Raw genomic sequence first — 26,031 nt, forward strand, 5'->3', positions numbered from 1 at the left:
ACATCATATGTATATTATACATTCTTCTTTTTGTCTAAATTAATTTGAGTCAAAATTAATTTCTTGGAAACCCTGTATAAATAATTATGTTATAGTTTATATTACTGAATAGAGAATTAAATAAACTTTCAAATGAGCTATCACACGACCCCTACTCTCATTTAAAAAAATCACCGATTACGTCATCGCGCCCAGATTGATGACGTCACTAATATAATATATATGATAAAACGTCATAATTTAAAAATATAAATCGATCTCTTTCAGGATATCTCTCCAAATTCGCCCATTCTCGAGATAATGAATTTATTCCAACTCAAACGTCCTCACTGTATGTACAGTATAGTGCAAATGAAAGGAATAAATTCGTTATTTCGTAAACCGGCAACTTTAAGGAAAAATCCCGAAACAGGTCGATTTTTATTTTTAAATTCTGATATTTTTGTCATATAGTGTGTCATACTAGTGACATCATCCATCTGGGCGTGATGATGTAATCGATGATTTTTTTAAATGAGAATAGGGATTGCGTGCTACCTCATTTTAAAGGTTATTCAATTCTCTATTCAGTAATATAAACATCTACATAATTATTTGTACAGGGTGTCCAAAAAAAATTCAAATTAAATTATTTGACAAAAAACGAAGAATGTATATACATATTATGTAATGTACAGTAGGAAAAATGAAAGAATACCCATGAACGAACATATAAAACACGCTGTATTTTCCTGTCACCGTGTCACACAAAAAATTGGCCAGCGCAAGTACATGTAATAATTATTGTTACATGTACTTTCACTGGACAATTTTCTTTGTGACACGGTGACAGGAAAGTACAGCGTGTTTTATATGTTCGTTCATGGGTATTCTTTCATTTTTCCGACTGTATTTAAATCAAATAAATCTGACTGCTGTCAGATATAGTCCATTCTTTCACGGTTTTTGCTCTAAATTTTAAAGAACCGCTTGGTTTGACATGAAATTTGGCATACATATAGCTTACAAGAAAAAAAGTGATATTGTGCCGATGTGTGCTTTTGCCCTGGGGGTGACTTTCGCCCCCTCTTGGGGGTGAAAAAATATATGTCCAAAATAAGTCCGGAAATGGGTCAACTGACTAATTTTAAGTAACTTTTGTTCTATAGAGCTTTTTCGCCAAGTCAACACTTTTCGAGTTATTTGCGAGTGAATATGTTCATTTTTCCTACATTTTCTGTAGCTACAGAAAATGTAGGTTTAAATATAAACATCTCGAAAACAAAAATAATGACAAATTTGGTACCCAACCAGAACATCAGTATTGGTGGGAAGGAAATAGAACTCGTAGATAGATATAAATACCTGGGACATGAAATTACGATTGGCAGGGATAACCAGACTCATGAGCTGAAGAGAAGAATCGGTCTTGGGTGGGCAGCATTTGGAAAACTGAGAGAAACTTTTAAAAGTGAGTTACCCACATGTCTAAAGAGAAAGGTATTCGATCAGTGCGTCCTCCCAGTCTTGACGTACGGATCAGAAACACTTACCTTAACTAAAGCCTCGGCTACCAAACTAAGAGTCACGCAGAGAAGAATGGAGCGGTCAATGTTAGGAATAACTCTGCGAGACAAAATCAGAAACGAAGAAATCAGGAGAAGAACAAAGGTGACTGACGTCATCGAGAGGATAGCCAGGTTGAAGTGGAGATGGGCAGGACACGTAGCCAGAATGACAGATGGGCGATGGACGAAGAGGTTATTGGAATGGAGGCCAAGAGAAGACAAGAGAAGCGTCGGTCGACCGCTTACAAGATGGACTGACGACTTAAGAAAGGTAAATAAAAACTGGATGAGGGCGGCGCAGGATAGATGGGGTTGGAAACGAGGGGAGGAGGCCTATGTTCAGCAGTGGACTTTTGAGGCTGGATGATGATGTTCATTTTTCAACAAAATAACCACATTTTTGGACGGTTTTTCGCAAATAACTCAAAAAGTAAGTATTTTGTCGAAAAAAACGTTCTTAGCAAAAATATAGCACATAAAAAAGTAAAAAAAAAATGGTGTATGCGTTAGGTCTCTGGATCTCGTAGAACCAGAGTGATAGCCAATGAAAAATAGATTCATATTCACCAAATTTCAAATAGAATATTTCGACATGAAATATCCAAAAAATTAAGCACTTTTTGGGGAAAATCTATTATAACTTTTTTAAAGTGTTTAAAAAAAGCTTTATTTCTGTTTTTACAAAAAGTTTCTAGCTTTAAATTTAACCAAGTTACGCTCAAAATAAAATTGGTCCCTTTTGTTTTTGCAAAAAAAATCGGGAAGACCACCCCCTAATTAGCAACTTAAATGAAATTAATCGTTACCGCTCCACAAATTATTTTACTTATGTTGTGTTTATATGATCTGTTAGTTTGATCGAGTCAAAGTGCTTATTTTTGAAACAATTTGGTTTCAAAGTAAAATTTTTAAAAATTTAAATTTTGAAAAATATCCCTTTTTTCAAAATAACTTAAAAATTGTTAGAGATACCAAAAATCTTGAAAAACAAAAAAAGTCAGATTTGCTTTTCTGAATATCATGTATTTTTTTGTTTTTCTGTTAGACAAAAATTGATTAAGATTTGGTGTTTCTAAATTTGCATACATTCGTGATCAGTGACTCGTTCAACCCTTTTTAACTACAGCCCTTTCAATAATAAGGACTTTGAACCGATGAAACTTACAGATCATATAAACAATATATACAGGAGTCAAGAAACTTGTGAAGTCGTAACGATTAAGTTCATTTAAGATACTAATTGGGGGTGATTTTTTCGATTTTTTTACCAAAACCAAAAGGGACTAACTTTATTTTGAGCGTAACTTGTTTAATTTTGACGTTAGAAATTTTTTTTATAAAACAAAAATGACTTTTTTTAAACACTTTAAATAAGTTGTAATGAATTTTCCCCGAAATGTGCTTAATTTTTGGTTATTTCACGTTAAAGTATTCCATTTGGAATTTGACGAATATGAACCTATATTTCATTAGCTATAACTCTGCTTCTACTAGGTGTAGAGACGTGATATATACACCATTTTTTTTAAAATTTTTTACAGGCTATATTTTTGCTAAAAATGTTTTTTCGACAAAATACTTACTATTTGAGTTATTTACGAAAAACCGTCTAAAAGCGTGGTTATTTTGTTGAAAAAATGAACATATTCACTGTCAAATAACTCGAAAAGTATTGACTTAGTGAAAAAACTCTATAGGAGAAAAGTTACTTAAAATTAGCCAGTTTATCCATTTCCTGACTTTCTTTGGACGAATATTTTTTCACCTCCAAGAGGGGTGAAAACCACCCCTAAGGCAAAAGCACATATCGGCACAATATCACTTTTTTTCTTTGACTTGTTAGCTATGTGTATGCCAAATTTCATGTCAATCCAAGCGGTTCTTTAAAATTTAGAGGTTTTGCAATATTTTACCGTTAAAGAACGGACTAATATCAGAAAAAAATGTTTATATTACAAATAAACATTGCTTTTCGCTTAAATTCAATGTTCAAACTTCCAATAGGCAGATGGCTGACTGGAGCCTGCTTGAACAATGAATTTAATTGAAAAGCAATGTTTATTTGTGAAATAAACATTTTTTTCTGTTTTCGGGCAACAGTAAAATAGATTTTGAAATAAATAAAATACATGTATTATATTCTTTTTTTTTGTCAAATAATTTAATTATAATTTTTGTTGACACACTGTACAAATAATTATGTAAATGTTTATATTACTGAATAGAGAATTGAATGACCTTTCAAATGAGCTATCACACGACCCCTACTCCCGTTCAAATTAAAAATTGTTTTTGGAGACCCTGTATATATAATTATGTTAATGTTTATATTACTGAATAGTGACTTGAACTACGTTTCAAATGAGCTAGCACACGACCACTATTCTAATTAGAAAAAATCATCGATACGTCATCAAGCCCAGATGGATGACGTCACTAGTAGGACATATATGCCAAAATATCATAATTTAAAAATAAAAATCGACATGTTTTGGGATTTTTTCTTAAAGTTGTCAGTTTACGAATTTATTCCTTTCATTTGCACCATACTGTATAGTAACCGCCAAGCTAGAAGACACACGGGCACATTGAGCTAATACAGTCCTGGACCCTTCACTTGTTGCACTGTTTACTTTTATGCCAACAAGTAAACAGACTGATCCTACATAGAAAAAGTCCTTTGACGTAAAAGAAGTATTAAGTTGGAGAATATTCGAGATGTCATTGAATAATCTAGAAATGTCTAGTGACGTCTAGAACATCAGAAACTCTATATAAACATAGACAGTTGACAGTTTATAGAACAGTTGTATTTGAAGTTTATAGTTGTCATTGTTATTGTTGTCATGTGTTAAAGTTGTAAAAGTGATATCATATAATCAGATCTATTATACAGTGCGTCCACAAAGTAACGCATAAATTCATTATTAGCTAAATAAACAACATTATTAGAAATTCTCGAAAAATGTTATTTTTGCTTTTAATTTACGATATTTTGGCATATATGATACTAGTGACGTCACCCGCCTGAACGTTATGACGTAATCTATGATTTTTATAAATGAGAATAGGAGTCGTGTGCCAGCTCATTTAAAAGGTAATTCAATTCTCTATTCAGCAATATAAACATTAACATAATTATTTATACAGGGTGTCCAAAAAAATCTCTTTTATTTAAATTAATTGACACAAAAAGAAGAATGTGCGTAATTTATTTAATTTAAAATACATTTTACTGTTGTCAGAAAAAATATATGAAGTATTTATTTTGCAAATAAACATTGCTTTTCGCTTAAATTAAATGTTCAAACTGCTAAGAAGCCGTTGGGTGGCAGCTTGAACATTGAATTTAAGCGAAAAGCTTATTGCTAAAGCACTAATTTGTCAAATAAACATTTTATTTCTGTTTTCTGACAGCAGTAAAATGTATTTTGAATTAAATACATTACACACATTCTTCTTTTTGTGTCAATTATTTTAATTAAAAATGGTTCTTGGACACCCTGTATATATAATTATGTTAATGTTTATATTACTGAATAGATACTTGAACTACGTTTCAAATGAGCTAGCACACGACCCCTATTCTCATTAAAAAAAAATCATCGATTACGTCATCATATCCAAATGGATGACGTCACTAGTATGTTATATATGCCAAAAAATCATAAACTAAAATCAAAAATCGACCTGTTTCGGGAATTACTAATAATATTGTTTATTTAACTAATAATGAATTTATGCGTTACTTTATGGACTCACTGTAGATTATGGCTCAGTACTGTATGGATTTGCTAGTAACAATATTTTAGGTCGCATAGATGTTTTTCTAAACACAGTATTGCGTTGCTATATAGGTGCTATGATATCTACCCCTATTGAACCACTCTATGTTGAAACAATGGAATCGCCCACTAAATTCAGAAGAGAATATCTCAGTTAAAAATTTCTTCGATTCGATGTTACAACACTTGTTTATATAGGGTGTCCCAAAAGTAGCGGAACAGTCGAATATTTCGCGAACTAAACATCGGATCAAAAAACTGAAAAATACGTGTTCAATCATTTTTAAAAATCTATCCAATGACCCCAAACACCAATCCCCACTACACCCTCTGGAGTTGGGGTGGGGGTAACTTTAAAATCTTAAATAGAAACCCCCAGTTTTTCTTGCAAATTTGGATTTGTTACATAAAAGTAGGCAAGTTTTATTCAAGACATTTTTTTGAACTGTGGATAGATGGCGCTATAATTGGGAAAAACGATTTATCCTGGTACCATAGGTAAAATTATAGAAACGGTCCAATATCTCACGAAATACACTTCCAAATGAGAAACCAAAAACAGATTTTTAATCTTTTTCGAAAACCTATCGAATAACACCAAACATGACCCTCCAACCCACCCCCTGGAGGTGGGGTGGGGGGTAACTTTAAAATCTTATATAGCATCCCCTACTTTTTATCGCAGATTCGGATTCGTCATAAAAAATTAAGCAACATTTATTCGAAACATTTTTAAAATTTCTAATAGATGGCGCTAATAAATCGTATTTTTCCAATTAAAGAGCCATCTATTAACAATTCTAAAAAATGTTTCAAATAAATGTTGCTTAATTTTTCATGACGGATCCGAATCTGTAATAAAAAGTGGGGGTTGCTATTTAATATTTTAAAGTTACCCCCCACCCCACTTTCAGGGGGTGGGTTGGAGGGTCACGTTTGGTGTTATTTGAAAGGTTTTCGAGAAAGATTAAAAATCTGTTTTTTAGTTTATCATTTAGAAGTGTATTTCGTGAGATATTAGACCGTTTGTATAATTTACCCATAGTATCAGGATAAATCGTTTTCCCAATTATAACGCCATCTACCCACAGTTCGAAAAAATGTCTTGAATAAAAGTTGCTTACTTGTACGTAACGAATTAAAATCTGCAAGAAAAACTGGGGGGTTTCCATTTGAGATTTTAAAGTTACCCCCACCTCACCTTCAGGGGGTGTAGTGGGGGTTGGTGTTTGGTGTGATTGGATAGATTTTTAAAAATGATTGAACACGTATTTTTCAGTTTTTCGATACGATGTTTAGTTCGCGAAATATTCGACCGTTCCACAACTTTTGGGACACCTTGTATAAAGAAATTAGTACTTTAAATATTTTGATTTAACAGATAAATATTGGGCTCACAAAAACTCGCCACCGTTGTGTGAAGCATTTCGAAACACTACGAATAATAATACTGAACTTGCAGTTGCAAATAAAGTGGTAGATTTCTTTGAGTTACTAAATCAAGTAGGTAGATATAATTCAACCCAGTTATCATCAGCAGTCTTTATTAAACCGTATTGTTTTAAACAACCACCTTACAAATTGGTCAAAATCTGTTTGTATTTATACAGATGCATCCAAAAGTTGAAATAGTACTGGTTGTGCCTTTTATATTCCAGATAAATTTATAGAAAAAATGTTTAAACTAGACTGCCCTCAAATTTCTTCATGTTTAGTACCGAGGCTGCGGCGGTACATGAGGCTTTAATTTATTTCAAGTTAGCATCCTATTATTCTGCAGTAATTTTATCCGATTCATTATCTGTGCTCACTGCTATACAACCACCTCAACTACCTTGTAGTACTTCTAATCCATACATTTTTTTAATAAAAAAAATCTTATTTGAAATTAATAAACACACCCAAAAAATACAACTTATGTGGATCAAAGCATATTCAGGACTTACACATAATGAACATGAAAACCAATTAGCTAAAAATTCCCTCATACATGGAACAGTAACCAAATATAGATAAGCCCTGCATTCTAGATGCTTATGCTTGTTTAAGAACTGAACAGATGAAGAACTGGAAAACACACTGGGAAAAGTACTGTAGTATAACAACAACACAATACAGTTTGATTAAACCGATTATTCCGGAAAAACCTTGGAAAAACTTGGTATAATAATTTCACCCTCCCCCGCAAATACATATCCACCATCAGTAGAATTAGATTTGGTCATGCACGTTATCCTGCACATTTATTTAAAATAAACATATTAGATTCGAATATTTGTCAAGAATGTGAGGTTAAAAGTGACTTGAACCTTGAACCACATATTTTTTTAATGCAAGAAGCATAAACACCTAACCAATAACCTAATTAAAAAAAATAATAAAAAATTATAGACCAGAACATCCCATTCCCTGTAAATATTCTCTTTATTCCGTCACTGAATAAAAAGAAAATGTTTGACTGTTTCGGTTTGGTATCTTGTTTGTCGGATAGTAAAATATTATTGTAATTAGTTATATTTGAAAAAGAATTAAAAAATAATAATAAAAAAAATGAAACAAGAAAAAAATTTAAAAAAAAATGTATAACTTAAAAAAATCTACTATTTAAAATAATCTAATATGTAAAAAATACAAAATTAAATATAAAAAAAATTTAAAAAAAAATAAAGAAAAAAATAATCACTAAGAGGATTTAAACCTCCGAGGTGTTGAACCGGGTTGACATCTTATCGTAGTGACAAAAAAAACAAGAAAAAACAAAACAAAAAAAATACAAAAAAACGCAATTATTTTAAATTTTAACATTAATATTTTTATTTGTAAAATGTATACACCATTAAGTATATTATAGGTATAGTCGGTTCACTAAACTCAGACACAACTGGCTAGTGATTTTAGTAGGTAATTTTTTTGCTTTTGGCCTATTTTGCCAAAATTTGCAAAATTACTAACTATGTATTTAGTAATTATTAACTATTTGGTAATTATTTTTTTGCCAATTTTACCAAATTGCAAAATTACTTATAGTCCAGAAAGCCACTGCGCATCCGCTAGGAAAAATATTCTAATTCGGATTTTTTGCACAATCTTACTCAAAAAGGACTCCTTTTAACAAATTTGCATGTTGCCAGGACCAAAAGGTGGTCAAACATTTTTTAAAACGTTTTTTTTTTGTTTTTTTCCTAAAATTATTTTTTTTGCATGGAAAAAAGTTTTTTTAGGTTTTTTGGATCATTCCAAACAGAAAAGGTCTTTAGTGACTTTTCTCTAAAAATTATAGTTTTTGACATATAAGAGATTAAAAATTGAAAAATTGCGAAATAGGCCATTTTTAACCCTCAAAAACTATGAAAAACTGAAAATTTGAATGTTGCCAAGGTAGGTGGATATTTTTTAAACATCGATTGATGAAATGCCGAAGAGTTTTTTGCAATGCAGTATTCAAAACTCCTTTGTTTTTTAATTGCTAATCAAGCGTGCGCGACACTATTTTCCACCGACAGTATGGTGCAAATGAAAGGAATAAATTCGTTATATCGTAAACCGGCGACTTTAAGGAAAAATCCCGAAACCGGTCGATTTTTATTTTTAAGTTATGATATTGCGGCATATATTATTGTATACTAGTGACGTCATCCGTCTGGGCGTGATGACGTAATCGATGATTTTTTTAAATGAGAATAGGGGTCGTGTGGTAGCTCATTTGAAAGGTTCTTCAATTCTCTATTCAGTAATGTAAACATTTACATAATTATTTATACAGGGTGTCCTTCTACTTCTTTTTTAGTCAAATAATTTAATTTAATAAAATTTTTTTGGCCACCCCGTATAAATAATTATATAAATGTTTATATTACTAAATAGAGAATTGAAGAACCTTTCAAATGAGCTAGCACGCGACCCCTATTCTCATTTAAAAAAATCATCGATTACGTCATCACGCCCAGACGGATGACGTCACTAGTATACCATATATGCCGCAATATCATAACTTAAAAATAAAAATCGACCTGTTTTGGAATTTTTCCTTAAAGTCGCCGGTTTACGAAATAACGAATTTATTCCTTTCATTTGCACCATACTGTCGGTGGAAAATAGTGTCGCGCACGCTTGATTAGCAATTAAAAAACAAAGGAGTTTTGAATATTGTATTGCAAAAAACTGTTCTGGATTTCATCAATCGATGTTTAAAGAATATCTACCTACCTTGGCAACATTAAAATTTTTAGTTTTTCACATAGTTTTTGAGGGTTAAAAATGGCCGATTTCGCAATTTTTCAATTTTTAATCGCTTATATGTCAAAAACTATCATTTTTAGAGAAAAGTCACTAAAGACCTGTTCTCTTTGGAATGATCCAAAAAACCTAAAAAAACTTTTTTCCATACAAAAAAAATAACTTTAGGAAAAAAACAAAAAAAAAACGTTCAAAAAATTTTTGACCACCTTTTGGTCCTGGCAACATGCAAATTTGTTAAAAGGAGTCCTTTTTGAGTAAGATTGTGCAAAAAATCTGAATTAGAATATTTTTCCTAGCGGATGCGCAGGGGCTTTCTGGACTATTACTAAAATCACTAGCCAGTTGTGTCAGAGTTTAGCGAACCGACATAATATTTATTAACATAATATGTATATTAGCTGTGATGAGTAGGTAAAATACGAAGTAACAAATTGTAATATTATTATAATAACCATGTTTCACCAAATACTATTAACTGTAATACATATAACTCCCACAGAAATCTGGAAGCACGTTGCCACTAGCGCCACTGTCGGCTTGCAGTGAAACTACGTCAAGTCAAGTCAAGTCAAATTTATTCATCACATGTGACATTATACAAAGTTGTACATGTATGAGACAAGACAAAGTTACAAAGTTACGTTGTGACAACGTAAAATTTGACTTAAACATTAAAATTTAATTTTATAAATTTTTGAATAACAAGCTAATTTTGCTAAATTAAATTAAAATAAAAATAGTTCAAACACTTATGCAAAAACAATAATAAAGCAATTTTATAAAAGTAAGGTTAGATTGCTCTGGTTATCACCGTAGACCGCCTAGATGGCGCTATTTTTTTGCTTCCTCAAATGTAATGGGAAATTGGGAAATGTCAAGAGTTGTATGTATTACAGTCCATAGTATTTGGTTTTTTAATATATTTACTTTTGATTGAGACTGGCTGAATGACTATAGCCCAAGCAAAAAAAAAGTAAAAGTTATAAAATATTACATGACATACATGATGACGGTCACATGAAATGACAGATATGAAAGTCAATGTGAGAACGGGCCGGATTAGCCCAGAAGCCTAGCAATTACATATTTATGTACCCGTGTGTCTACTAGCGTGGCGCACCCGAATAGGACAAATCCTGTTCAAAAACGGTACCACGGAAGCCGGAGTACCACAGGGGTAGTGTTGCCCAAATGCAAGACCAAGACGAGACTTAGGCAGTCTTGGTCTTGGTCTTGCGCCAGTACACCTGGTCTTGGTCTTGGTATTGCGCTCCCTGTCTTGGTCTTGGTCTTGCAGCAAGAGTCTTGCAAGTCTCGCAGTTGCCCATTAGCCTATTGCATATCTTAGAACAACGTAACAGAGAGGTACATTTTAAGCTTGAATATCATAGCCATAGTAAAGACTATCCAAAATATCATAGCCATAGTAAAGACTAGCCAAATTAATAAATATCTAAACAACTGACACCGGGTGGGGTTTGAACCCACGATCGCTGTCTATGTTCTAACTAACTAAAGTTAAAACTACCTCTTAAAACCCACAAAATTTCATTTGCATATCTCAACCGATTTTAGAGCAATAAATAAATCGTCAGTTTGTAAGAAAAATTTCAACCCCTCCCTATTTGGTAAACAAAGCATTTATAAAGTAAGAAAAAACACAGTTTGATTGGTACACCCGGTATACACTGACAATAATTGACCTGTCTACCAACAATATATATTATTACTGCGATATTTATAAAGAATAGAATAAGACCAAATATTTAAAAAAATCACTTAAATTTAAATAACAACAGGTTTAGAAAATTGAGACATTAAAAATGCCCCGTTTTTAAGGTGGTATGGTGCCATGGACGTATAAATAAAGATGGGTGGTGCGTTAATTTCTTGGAGAAATATAAGTGCTAAGGTGACATATTTTTAAAAAGTTTGGATACGATATTCGATATTACTGTAGGCGTCGCAACGCAGGAATGTTGTGTTATATGAATATGATTAGAAGACGACTATTCTCAAAACCAGGACAATTAATAATTTCAGAGCAAAGAAGTCGGCTGCATGTCGAAACAAAACTTCCATTTAAAAAATTGAACAAAATATTCTACAATTTCCCTAATAAAACGCTTTGAAACAGTGTATTGTTTGGATGTCGACCTTTTCGTGTAATGGATTCTTTATCTATAATATTTGCCGCCGTATTCCATAACAACAAAGTAGCTTTGTTTTTGGTTTCAAGTTACTTTTCATTGTTCATTCACTGTTGGCGTTGACACACTGTAAAATGGCCAAATTGCAATTTTTGTTATCGCTTAATCTTTGACGATTTGGAAAAGTGTGTATGTTGTTTTGGGTATATTTTCGTGTACTTAATCTATTTATTGTTTAGCCCATTTTTTCATTGTCCAGTCACCCTTGGCTTATATAATATAACAAGAACAAGTGTTGTTGAAAAAACTGTATCTGATTTCAAATCTATTTTTTGAGTTTGGTTTATTAGAGTTTATTAGGTTTATTAGGTTCAATTTGTGCAGTCGATTCAGAAAGTTTAAATTTTAAATTCTGAAAATATTGTGAAGTGAAAAAAATGAGTGAAATAAAAAGAGAGTAGCTGAGTGGAGCGATGAAAAGAAAAATGAAACAAAAAAAGGAAGAAGTTCTGAAGAAGATACCCAAAATTTCTTCATTTTTCCATCAACCAGATTCTCAAAGTGATTTAGATTGCAATGGTAGGTAAGTAGGTACTAGATCTCTATTTACTAATGAAACAATAATTCTTATCTAATTGTCGTCTGTAACAGGGGTGGCCAAGGTCCTTGATATTCTTTGATAGAAATTTGAATTTTTTTAGAAGCCGTCATTAAATGCGTATTAAAAAGTTATGCAAAAAAGAGGTGTTCAAAAATTTTTTACAGAACTTTTTTACTACTTTTGATAATTCTTTAAATCTTAATGAATAAATGGTGACAGCACTTCTTAGTAATTCTTTTAGATGCTGGTTAGTTCGTACTGATGAGTATTTGAATTTCAGGAATTTTAAAGTGGAATAAAATTATTCACACATGTCTTCTTCTTCATGTGCCGTGCTCGATTATCGAGTGTTGGCTATCAAAATTGGCTGTAGTAATTTTGTTGGCGGCAGCTAAGAAAATGGCTTCACTCTCTTAGGTTTCTAAACCATGACGTTTTTCTTCGACCTGGCCTTTTTCTTCCGTCTTCGTTGCCTTTTATTATTAAATGAGTATATTATAACTCTCTGGGTGGCGCATTCTTCTCTAGGTGCCGTCTCCGCTTCGAAGGTTGGCAATCATCAAAGCGATTTTTACTTTTGAGAGTGCGGCTCTAAATAATTCGTTGTTACTACATCCAAACCATGCCCTAAGATTCTTCAGTCATGAGTTAAATCAGCTATTAGCTTCCTATAAATCTTTTTCCTGGATATTCCTTACATAATGAACTGGAGTATTAGATATTTATCTCCCATCACATGTCCCATATATCTCAGTTTTCTTCTCTTAATTGTTAGAAGTACTTCTCTTTCCTTATGCATACGTCTGTATGATTACCTCTACGTTGGTTATTCTATTTACCCATAAGATCTTCAGCACTCTTCGGTACATCCATATCTCGAATGTCTCCGGTCTTCTCACGTCAATTTTCTTCAGTGTCCACGCTTCCATCCCGTAGTATAATACGGATAGCACATAGCACCTCATAACATGGCCAAAAAAAATTCAAGTTTGCGAGTTTTTACTGCTCTGATGACTTCCCGTAATTTTTCCCCTCCGATGTATAACAACTTCGTTACGAACTCTATCCACCCAACTTATTTGTAGGATCCTCCGATACACCAAGGTTTCAAAGGCTTCCAGCTTTTTGAGAAGGGTATCCGTTAAAGTCTAACCTTCGACACCATACAAAAGAGTACACATTCACATAAGTACTGTTCTTACGATGTCAGTTGGACCAGAAGCATTTTTGGGGTCCGGTCAATAATTCTACCAAGAGCATAGAAATAAAGATAAACCATATAAACATTTGCTTGCTTCAAAATTGATCACTCCTTGTATTAGTCCACATGGACGCGGGTGTGGCTTACTACTTTCTAACGTATCTTATTGGGCAATACTGAAGAGTAATTGGTCAAATTGTTCGGAAGTACTTAGGCTCAAATCATATCGTTATCTGGTCAAAATACCTTCTCATGTTTCAAAGGCGGCAAGCAATATAAACACTAAATAAACAGTGTCGTCGTCATAACTTACAATTATTTTATTTTTATAATACATTTTTTGTCTCATTTCTTTAGTACTTAAAAAATGAATAAGCACATTAAATTGCATTTGTAAGTATTATATACTTTTAATGATAAATTTTAAATTTTATTGTATTGTATTATACTGAAACTGTATTGTTTATACAGGATGTCCCATATATTATGCGAGATTTAATGACGTCAATTTGCTCAGTCCATCATCATCATCATTCTCTTTGCCTTATCCCTATGCGGGGTCGGCTTCCCTAATTGCATTTCTCCACACAATTCTGTCTTGGGTCATATCAATGTTAATCCCCTTTACCAACATGTCCTGCCTTATCGCCTCCCCCCAGGTCTTCTTTGGTCTTCCTCTCCTACTCCTTCCAGGAATCTGCACTTCAGCTATTCTTCGTATTGGGTGATTAACGTCTCGACGTTGAACATGACCAAACCATCTTAACCTATGCTCTCTCATTTTGGCATCAATTGGTGCCACACCTAGACTTCCCCTAATATACTCATTTCTAATTTTATCCTTCTTTGTCACTCCACTCATCCATCTAAGCATTCTCATTTCCGCCACATGCATTCGTTGTTCCTCTTTCTTTTTCACTGCCCAACATTCAGTTCCGTACATCATAGCCGGTCTTATGGCTGTTTTATAGAATTTTCCCTTCAGCTTCATTGGAATTTTTCTGTCACACAACACACCACTCGCTTCTTTCCACTTCATCCATCCAGCCCTAATTCTACTGCATGCATCTCCATCTATTTCTCCATTACTCTGTAATACCGATCCTAGGTACTTAAAACTATTGCTTTTCACAATCATTTCACCATCCAAAGATACCATTTTATTTGTAGTAGCTCCATCTTTAAATGAACATTCCAAATACTCTGTTTTTGTCCTACTAAGTTTTAAACCTTTTTCCTCCAGAGCTTGTCTCCACTGTTCCAGTTTTTGTTCTAGGTCTCTTTCACTATTTCCTACTAACACGACATCATCAGCATACATTAAGCACCATGGAATGTTACCCTGTAGTTTCGTTGTTATCTGGTCCACAACTAATGAGAATAAATACGGACTAAGCACAGAACCTTGGTGCAATCCTACTTTCACATGAAATTTATCAGTCTCTCCCACACCTGTCCTAACACTAGTCGTTACTCCCTCATACATATCCCTCACAATCTTTACATATTCACCAGGGACTCCTTTCTTATTGAGTGCCCACCACAGAATCTCTCGAGGAACTCTATCATATGCTTTCTCAAGATCAATGAATACCATATGAGCGTTTGTTTCTTTACTCCTGTATTTTTCCATCAATTGCCTTATAATGAAAATTGCATCTGTTGTTGATCTACCCTGCATAAAGCCAAATTGATTCTCGGATATTTCGGTCTCTTCACGTATCCGTCTGTCAATTACTCTTTCCCATATTTTCATGGTGTGGCTAAGCAGTTTTATAGCCCTGTAGTTTGTACATTGTTGTATATCTCCCTTGTTTTTGTAAACAGGTACCAGTATACTGCTTCTCCATTCGTCTGGCATTTGTCCGACTTCCATAATTCTATTAAATAGACCTGCTAGCCACCTTGTTCCTGTCTCTCCCAATGCTCTCCATACTTCCCCAGGAATATCATCTGGTCCTACCGCTTTTCCTTTCTTTATTTTTTGAAGCGCTTGAGCCACTTCCTCGTTGGTTATTTTGGTGACCATTGCTGCTACTGTCTCCGTTGGCTCTACAGGCTGTCTGTCAAATTCTTCATTTAATAAGCTGTCAAAGTACTTTCTCCATCTCTTTTTGACTTCCCTTTCGTGAACTAGTATTTTATTATTTTCATCTCGGATACATCTAATCTGATTAAAATCTTTTGCTTTCTTTGCTCTCTGTTTGGCTATTTTATATATCTTCGTTTCGCCTTCCCTGGTATCAAGTTGATCGTATAGGTTTGAATACGCTTCTGCTTTGGCTTTTGCTACTGCTACTTTCGCTTCCTTTGGTCATTCCGTCAATTTGCTCAGTCCGCTGATTGGATAATGTAATTAATGGAATTTTTCATGTTTCATATTTTTATTTTTTCCATATTTTCCTTTGTACGTGTCCATGTCTAAGAGCCATATATGAGGAGAGGGAGTGTACATTGATTGAAGACTCTTGATTTTAAGTATTGGGGGTATTTTTTTTTCTTTAGAATAAAAGACAGTTTTCCGAGTGATGCCCAGGCCAATCTTATTATTTTTTTTATTTCTTCGGTCTGATTTTTTTTATTTAATTTAGTGATTTGTCCTAGAATATCTCTTTTACTTGCTTTATTCTTGTTTGTGCCACTGTAATTATTGGTTCTCCTTGTTGATTGGTCATGGCTTTTGTTTTACTGTAAGCGATGTTCAGTCCCATCTTTGTCGATTCACTATCTAGTGCTTCCATCATTCTTGGTAATTCTTCACTATTTTCTGTTTTAATACAATATATATACTTACAAGTCAAAAGTGACATTTGGAAAAATTGTGTAGCTCATGTTCAAGTAAAATAAAAATATTATCTTGCTTTGTCACCAATATTAATGTCTTCTTCTTCTTTTCCTTCTTCTTCTTCTTGTGTAGACATGACTGTCTGTTTTTCAATGTGGCTCCAGTAAGTTGTCATTCCATCGTTTTCGTGGTCTTCCCACTTAGTTTTGGATCCCGCGTATAAAAAAAAGTTGATTAATAGCAAGCTGAAAATTTTTTAATAGCTTAAGGGTGTGTAGTTGGAGAAACTTTGATATATGGGAACACTGGAATAGGGGAAGTTTTAATTGTGGAACAGGTTAAAAATTTGGAACGGCCAGACCACGAAAACGGCACATGTATTTTGTCCGACAGAACAGACTTAAACTCTCCGAACAGAGATTAAACTCTCATGCAAAAATCAGCCTACTATTTATCACCAAATGGGCGTTTTAATGAGTGGAACATGTAGAATATGTCAAATGACAGGAATTATGACAGCTGATAAATAGCAGTCTGATTTTTGCATGAGTGTTTAATCTCTGTTCGAAGAGTTTAAGTCTGACCGTTCCAAATTTTTAACCACAATTAAAACTTTCCCTGTTACAGTGCTCTCATATATCACAGTTTATCCGACTAGACACCGTTTAAGCTATTAACAAATTTTCAGCTTACTATTAATCAACTTTTTTTTCATACGCGGGATACAGACCTAACTGATCGTCTTCCTATTGGGGAACCGTCTCTCGCCGTCCTTACTACTTTGTTTTTTGTCATTTGGCTCATGTAGTTGTTCCATTATCCTCTTCTGCTTTTTACCCAGTTATTGATGTTGTCCACCTTGCATATATGTCGTATATCTGCACTTCTACCTCTTCCCATATCCCATCGATTTTTCAAAGTATTTTCATCTCTGCTGTTTCTAGCATTCTTTCTGTCCTTTCTGTATCAAGTCGTGTTTCTGCCGCGTATTTATGTCATTATTGGTCTGATAACTGTTGTGTAAATTGCGCCTTTCACTTCTTTTCCAATATTGGTGTGGTAGTTATAAACACGACAAGTGTCGAATCAAGTTCTGAACACACGGATAGTGATATATTTCAACTTGTCAAAAATATGTCCTATGTATAGTATTTTTACTACAAAAGCGATATTACGTAGGTCAAAATTTTTGACGTAAGAGAACTGTCAAAACATTAGAATGTAAATTTTCATTATTGCCATGTTTATTATAAACATGGATATAATGAAGAGTCACATTCTAATGTTTTGACAGTTCTCTTACGTCAAAAATTTTGACCTACGTAATATCGCTTTTGTAGTAAAAATACTATACAGTAGTAAAAGTGATCTCTTCATTAGTCATGAATTAGACAATTCGACTGGAAGAGGAATTGTTCGTTTTCATGTATTTTATGTGTATATTCAAAGTGTAGTCTTATTTATTTAGTTCTCAAATTAATAAGCACGTTAAATTTCATTTGTATTATGTATTTTTAATTATCTTTGGTGTCAATTTCATAAAGAAATAAATGTGAACAATTAACAACATTATTACTGTTTAACAAATATTGAACCATAATTTAAAAATAAAAGTTTACTCATTAATTTCTATTGCGCCGCCTATGTTTTACAAACGGTGCCGACAATCGGTGTCGAATTTTGTTTTTATACTGGTCCAACTGACATCGTAAGAACAGTACGGTGTTCCATTGAACATTTTCTAGCACTACCTTATATCAGTTCTTGAAAAGGACCCCGCGAAAATCCTTGATACGGGGCCCCTGTGGGGCTAGCTACGCCACTGCTGCTGAGAAAGGATGTATAACTAAAAAATTTTATTTTTACATTATAATAATGACCTCTCAGTACATGTCAAATGTGTCGAGTGTTCTTTTAATGGATATTTTGATTCGCTATGTATGTTTATGGTATTGTTCGTAATGCGCATAAGTCCAATTTTCAAAATTTTTGTTACAATTTTTTTTTATTTCTCATAGAGTATCTAAGAATATAGCCGAACTTATATACTCCCTAAAACGACCCTCAGTTCTAACTGCAAGACGCAAGAGTCTCGCAGGCTTAGTCTTGTTCTTGCTCAAGTCTTGCAAGGTAAGTCTTGGTCTTGCTAAAAATAGGCGGTCTTGGTCTTGCGAAAACGCAAGAACAAGACCAAGACTGCAAGACCAAGACCGATTTTGGGCAACACTACACAGGGGGCAATGTTGTAGCTCCTACTATACAGCATATAACCAGAGTCAGGCATCAGGAAGATAAATAAATTTGGAGACTCACTCACGGTTGAAATAAAACTGACAAAACGGGTAGGCCACAAAAAACACAAAAAAGGGAATGAGGGGCCCAAACTATCGAGCGCCGAGTCGACAAAACTGGACTGAGTTCAGGGCGGGGCGGGGACTCGGTGCCCGGGCAAGCCAAAGCGTAATGATATGACAATTAAGATTATAGCGCCTCACGCTCTCCAGCCTATCCAGAAGTAGTTCATGTGGGAGTCCGTATCGAAGTGTGGAGAATGGTCTGGAACAATGGTGTGAGGTGGAGTGGTTCCTGATCTACCCGGATCAATCTCCTTTACCCCAATGAATTGTAACACCTATATGTAATTTTCCAAGGGGTCTACGTCTACATGTCTCACAGGATGGGTTCGATTATATTGCTGGCTTGCATACATATATTTATTATGATTATTGTTCCCCTTCAACTTGAATACATACTACAATCAAATAATATACCTGTATAATTCGTCTCGCTACCACGCTACTAACAACGTACAAGGCCGTGAAACCATCTTATTATGAAAATAAATAAACGGACGCACTCTCGTCATATTCTACGTTTCAATTTGCATTATTATATACCTAGATATAACTTAATTTTATAATCGATGTCTTTCCGAAAGGTGAGTTTACACGCTACGAGATATCGTCGAAATTGACAAATTTATTGCTCCTAGAAATCGAAGAGTGGAGTATTGGTGATGTTAAGTCGCAATGACGACCTCTCGTGGATTTCAGTTGAACTAATCTTGAGGGTGTTTTTCTTCTTTTTCTTTTTATTGGGCTGCTATAATGGGGTTTCAAAACGGGCGAAAAAAATATTCATGGTTTATTTTTACAAATTTGTGGCTAAGTGCGCACCTACATTGGATCCGTATTTTTCCGATCAGATCAGATCCGATCAGACCGGTTTTCCGGCGAGGGTGCCTACATTGGTTCAGTAATCTTTCGACCACCGACCACCGACCACCGACAATGATGAAGATGTGTTATTAATTTGTTGGTTGTTGTTGGAAAACAACGTTCTTAAAAGACGCAGAAAAAAAAACGTAGATGGATGTATACATTTAATAAACACAGATCTTTAGGAGAATTTAATATAAACAAAAATCTACGTAACTATCCTGATAAATTTAAAATCCTACTTCCCATTTTTTCGTCACAAGAATGTAAAATAATTCATGAGAAAAGAAAAAATATATTGATTTATTACAAACTAGTATCCATCCCAATAAAACTATTTACGTAGAGGCACACAATAGGGTGTTTCCTATTCTGTGCGAGAGGTATAAATGTAAATAAATAGATTTTGTAACCATTATATTATTCAAGACAACATTATAAAATATCTATCTTGTAGAGATACATTATTACAAACTTAAATCTAATAATAAAACACTGAAAACGTTTGTTTTCTATACTTCCACAGAATTTATTATAACTAAGTGACTACAGCTGTTTCGGCAGAGTGCCTTTCTCTTAGTTATAATAAATTCTGTGGAAGTATAGAAAACAAACGTTTTCAGTGTTTTATTATTAGATAAAATGAACTTCCATCAAGTAACGGTCGAATCCATCAATTATTTACAAAATTAAATATTAAGATTTGGAAACTATTTATTGTTGATTTATTTCATGAAATAGTTCAAACAAAAAATTCAATTAATTATATGCAAAAACCGGAATGAAACCAAACACTTCTCGATGAGAATAGGAGAAGCTACTCCCGACGTCGGCCGATATCGGATCTGATCTGATCTGATCGGAGAAAAACGGATCCAATGTAGGCACGCCAATTTAATACTATGTGTTTATTTTTTATTCCGACGTCGGATCTGATCGGATCTGATCTGATCGGAGAATAACGGATCCAATGTAGGCACGCACCCTCATTTAATACTATGGGTTTATTTTTTATTCCGACGTCGGATCTGATCTGATCTGATCTGATCGGAGAAAAACGGATCCAATGTAGATGCAGTATAAAATTATTAACATGGTTTTGAATCCGCTGTGACTGTAAATTTATTTATATATACAGGGTGTTTGGTAAAGAATGGGATATACCTTAACATTAGATTCCTGAGGTTAAAATAGGTCGATTTAAGCTAACTTACCTTAGTACAAAAGCATAGATAAATAATAATATAGTATTACCGGATAGATAGGCAACTCACTGTAAAAATTTGGTTCCTTACGCCATTTGCGTCCGATGTGTTAACTAATCACCATTTGGCGGGAAATTTAAATGGACAAGCATTAATTTTATCCGTTTAGCGCCTTTTGCGGGCAATTTCGTTACTAATCAAAATATCTTCTTATTTTACAAGAAATAATCTCACCTATATTATTAAAATAAAATACCAGAACTTACTAAGCTTGTTAAAGTATTTTATTTAAATAATATCTAAGTAATACTCATAAATTATTCGGAATTCTCAAGTTACAAAATATGTTATTTTTGCTGTCAAATTTAGTAAGGAAAAGGGATATAAAAAAGTTAGACAATGTTTTTCTAAATATAGGTAAAGTCGGTTCGCTGAACTCAGACACAACTGGCTAATGATTTTAGTAGGTAATTTTTTCGTTTTTTGCCAATTTTGCAAAAATTGACCAAATTACTAACTATTTAGTAATTATTAACAATATAGTAATTATTTATTTGCCAATTTTAACAAATTGGCAAAATTACTTGCTTAAATCACTAGACAGTTGTGTCTGAGTTTAGCGAACAGACTATACGTGTATTTATTTGTTGTTTCAGATAAAACAGTTATAAACTAATTACTATTTACCTATGCATTTTTCTAACTTTTCTATGATTTGTACACAATAATAAACTATGTTTAGTTTTTTTATTAACACAACACCAAAGTTCTTTCGTAACTAAAACGAAACTACACTTTATAAACGAAGGATAAGGAACCAACTTAAATTGAAATTGCTAAGAATAAATCGTTACAGATAATACAATAAAAACTGTAAACTAATAGAAAATTATTTGCACTCACTTTGTCATTACTTTTGACAGAATTGACATTGCCAAGTTAAGCCTCGTTTGATTATTTTATTTGTGACATTCAGGTATGGTGTTAACATAAATGATTGGTTTAAGTCTTCGTGAGCGAGATAGGCTGTCATTTCTCTTTATTTAGCTGATCGGTGTGGAAGTGGTGAGGGAAATTCCCCAATTTTTCCATATAAGATTCCGGGGATGGTACAAAAGTTGATAATAACCGAAATACAGGGTGTCAAAGTTAAACTTTTATTTTATTTATTTTTGAATATTTCCTGACAGGCATGGGACAACAACACGAAATTTGGTAAGTGGTGCTGGTACTGTACACCCTACTAAATTATGTTAAATTAACGTTTCTGGCTACTACCAGAGGCGTACGACGGGGGAACGTGAATGGTTGACCCTTCCCAAATTCTACGCCACTGGTGGAATTTCTATTGTTGTGCCATTTTTTGATTCACCAATACTTTCTATGTAAATAACATACTCTTTATTCGTAAAGATAAAGCCATTAGTTTTCGAGATATATGAAGATAAAAACGAAGAGCATAATACATTAATCAAAATAAGAGTGCCTTTTCATTTTTAACTTCAAATATCTCTAAAACTAATGACTTTATCGTTACGACTGAAGAGTATATTATTTGCGTAGAAAGTATTGGACAATCTAAAAATTATGCTAAAATAGCAGTTTCATCAGTGACGTAGAATCTGGGAAGGGTCAACCATTCACTTTCCCCTGTCGTACGCCTCTGGTATTAACCAGAAACGATTATTTAACATAATTTACTAGGGTGTACAGTATCTACACTTTCTGCCAAGTATCATAAGGATATGTCAAATAGTTTTATAGTACCGGGCACACATAGTTCTTAAAGTTTTAAATAAAGAATTAATTATTTTAAAAAAAGAATACTTTAAAATAATTTGACATAGCCGTGTCATACTTGGCAGAAAGTGCAGGCACTGTACACCCTACTAAATTGTGTTAAACAATCGTTTCTGGCTACTACCAGAGGCGTACGACAGGGGAAGGTGAATGGTTGAACCTTCCCACATTCTACGCCACTAATAAAACTGTTATTTTAGCATAATTTTTAGATTCTCCAATACTTTATATGCAAATAATATACTTTTCATTTGTAACTATAAAGTCATTAGTTCTTGAGAAATTTGAAGTTAAAAATGAAAAGGCACACTTATTTTTATTAATGTATTATGCTTCTTCGCTTTTAGCTTCAAATATCTCCAAAACTAATGACTTTATCGTTACGAATGAAGAGTATGTTATTTGCATAGAAAGTATTGGAGAATCAAAAAATTGCACTAAAATAGCAATTTCACCAGTGGCGTAGAATTTGGGAAGAGTCAACCATTCACGTTCCCCCGTCGTACGCCTCTGGTAGTAGCCAGAAACGTTTGCTTAACATAATTTAGTAGTATGTACAGTACCAGTACCACTTACCAAATTTCGTGTTGTTGTCCCATGCCTGTCAGCAAATATTCAAAAATAAATAAAATAAAAGTTTCACTTTGACACCCTGTATTTCGGTTATTATCAACTTTTGTACTAAGGTAAGTTAGCTTAAATCGACCTATTTTAACCGCAGGAATCTAAGGTTAAGCTATGGCCCATTATTTACCAAACACCCTGTATATAAGGAGAGGTTAACGCGAGTTATTTAATAGATATCGGCATGGCTCGCAACATAGATGAAAAAACAAAATATACACAAGATGGAATGGAACTATGGTCAGGCAATTTTGTGAACTAAATTGATCTCCGGCAAAAATTTTTGTGCATGAGAAAATTCATTTTCAAAGTGCATCTCGAAGAGATGGAAAATGAAAAATTTAGAACTTAGGAAATACTGACGGAAATGAGTTCAATTTTTGAGTTACGAGTTTTGGAGGTCACTGAACACGAATTTCATGACGACGATGGTCTCCGAGGTACCTGGTGCCCAGGGTGGAACTCGTCGCCTGGGACGATCTAATAATTCGCAAAATGAAGATTGGATCGAAAAACTGAAAAATTCGTGTTCAAAATTTTTCAAAAATCTATCGAATGACATAAACACGACCCCCCCCCCACTCCACCCCCTGGAGGTGGGGTGGGGATAACCCTAAAATTTTAAATAGAAACCCCATTTGTTATTGCAGATTTGGATTGCTTACGTAAAAATAAGCAACTTTTATTCGAGACATTTTTTTGAATTGTGGATAGATGACGCTAAAATCAGAAAAAACAATTTACGTGATACCATAGGTAAATTATAGAAACGGTCTAATATCTCGAGAAAAACGCGTCCAAATAAAAAACCAAAAAATACGTGTTTAATATTTTTTAAGGTCCTATTGAATAGCATCAAACACGACCCTCCACTCCACCCCCTGGAGATGGGGTGGAGGGTAACTTTAAAATCAAATAGGAATCCCCATGTTTTATTGCAGATTTGGATTCCTCATGAAAAAATAAGTAACATTTATTCGAAACATTTTTTAGCGTTGTCGATAGATGGCGCTAATAAATAAGGTTTTTCCGATTATAGCGCTATCTATCCATAATTTAAAAAAAATATGTGAATGTGTGAAAAAAACATCGCGAAATGTTTACACCCTTTGATACATTGTAACGATTTTTTATCATATTCCGTCGTCGCCAACTATCTTCTTCTTCATGTACCATGTCCTTCAGAACGTTGGTTACCATCATAGCTATCTTAGTTTTATTCACTGCCACCCTAAATAGCATGCTTGTATCAACACCATACCAATCTCGCAAGTTCTTCAACCATGAGGTTCTTCTTCGTCCTGGACTGCGTTTGCCTGCTATTTTTCCTTGCATGATATTTTGTAGCAACCTATATTTGGGACCTCTCATTACATGTCAGAAATACTCCAGCTTTCTCTGCTTGATGCTTTTTATGATCTCAGTAGTCTTGCTGAGACGTTCTAGTATTGTGGAGTTTCGAATCTTCTCCACCCAGGAAACTTTTAAAATTCTTCTATAGCACCACATTTCTAAAGCCTCAAGGCGATTTAGATCGATTTTATTCACAGTCCAGGACTCGACACCATAAAGTAAGACCGAGAACACGTAGCAGCGAAGTAGGCGGATCCTCAATGTCAATTTTAGGTCTCTGTTACATAACACCTTGGACATCCTTCTAAAAGCGGCTCTAGCCTGCTCTATTATAGATCTAATTTCGCCGTGACTTTCTGCGTTACAATTTAATTGATGTCCAAGGTAAACAATTTTATCAACTTGCTCAAGTTTGGTATTATTTACATATACATATAGACGGTTTTATATGCTGTTGTTTACTTATTACGAGTATTTTGGTTTTCCGTATGTTCAGATCCAGACCTGCCTCCCTACAACTCTCAACGACACTGACACTATCAAGTAGTGTTTGCAGATCTTCTTGACTAGAAGCTAAGAGTACTGTATCGTCCGCATATCGTAAATTATTGATGACTTCACCGTTGACAAGTATCCCTTCTTGTTTTTCAGAAAGTGCTTTTCTGAAAATTCTTTCGGAGTAAACGTTGAAAAGCAGGGGGTGACAAGAGGCATCCCTGCCGTACTCCTCTTTTAATATTAAGAGCCTGTGATTCCACACCATCTACTAAAAGTGATGTTGTTTGATTCCAATATACATTTGCAATTATTCGAACATCTCTGCCGTCCAAGCCAATGTCTTTTAGAGCTTCGATCAATATAGAGTGCTTAACACGATCAAATGCCTTTTGGAAGTCAATAAAACAACAGTGTATGTCTACAGATATATCTCGACATCTTTGAGCAAGTACGTTCATTCCAAACAGTGCCTCTCTCGTTCCAAACCCGTTACGGAAACCAAACTGTGTGTCGTCCAGGTATTCCTCGCATTTATTGTAGATACGACCATGTATTACCTTAAGAAAAATTTTCAATAAGCGGTTTAACAAACTGATGGTTCTATAATCAGCACAGGTTTTTGCTGTTGTCTTCTTAGGTAGAGCTATAAACAGTGAATTAGACCAACCATTAGGTAGTTGTCCGCTGGTATAAATGGTATTGAAAAAGAAGTTATAACCTCTAAAACATTGCTATCATTTATAAGCTTGTATATTTCAGTTGGAATTTCATCAGGACCAGTCGCTTTGCCATCTTTTGATGATTGAAGGGCTTTTATAACCTCAGAGCGTGTTATTAGGGGTCAGTCGCAGTTAGTAATATCGGGAGGTGAACTACTCCTATCGTCTTCGAATAGGTTCGTGACGTAATTTTCCCATTCTTTAGGTTTGTCCTCTACTTCAACCGGATGTCAACTATGGACCCCATTAAAACCGTACCGTAGCCATGGAGGAAATAATACTGCGAGTATTACTCGGATCTTTAGT

The 26,031-nt window shown here is 34.0% G+C and overlaps 1 protein-coding gene across 2 annotated transcripts in view; it reads right to left on the reverse strand.

The window, feature by feature from the left end:
* LOC114338558 (uncharacterized) overlaps positions 1-26,031 on the reverse strand; it is a 221,349-nt gene that overhangs the window by 174,884 nt on the left and 20,434 nt on the right. The gene's annotated exons all lie outside the window — the stretch shown is intronic.

This window comes from Diabrotica virgifera, chromosome 4, assembly GCF_917563875.1.
Source record: "Diabrotica virgifera virgifera chromosome 4, PGI_DIABVI_V3a".
NCBI classification, from domain to species: Eukaryota; Metazoa; Arthropoda; class Insecta; order Coleoptera; family Chrysomelidae; genus Diabrotica; species Diabrotica virgifera.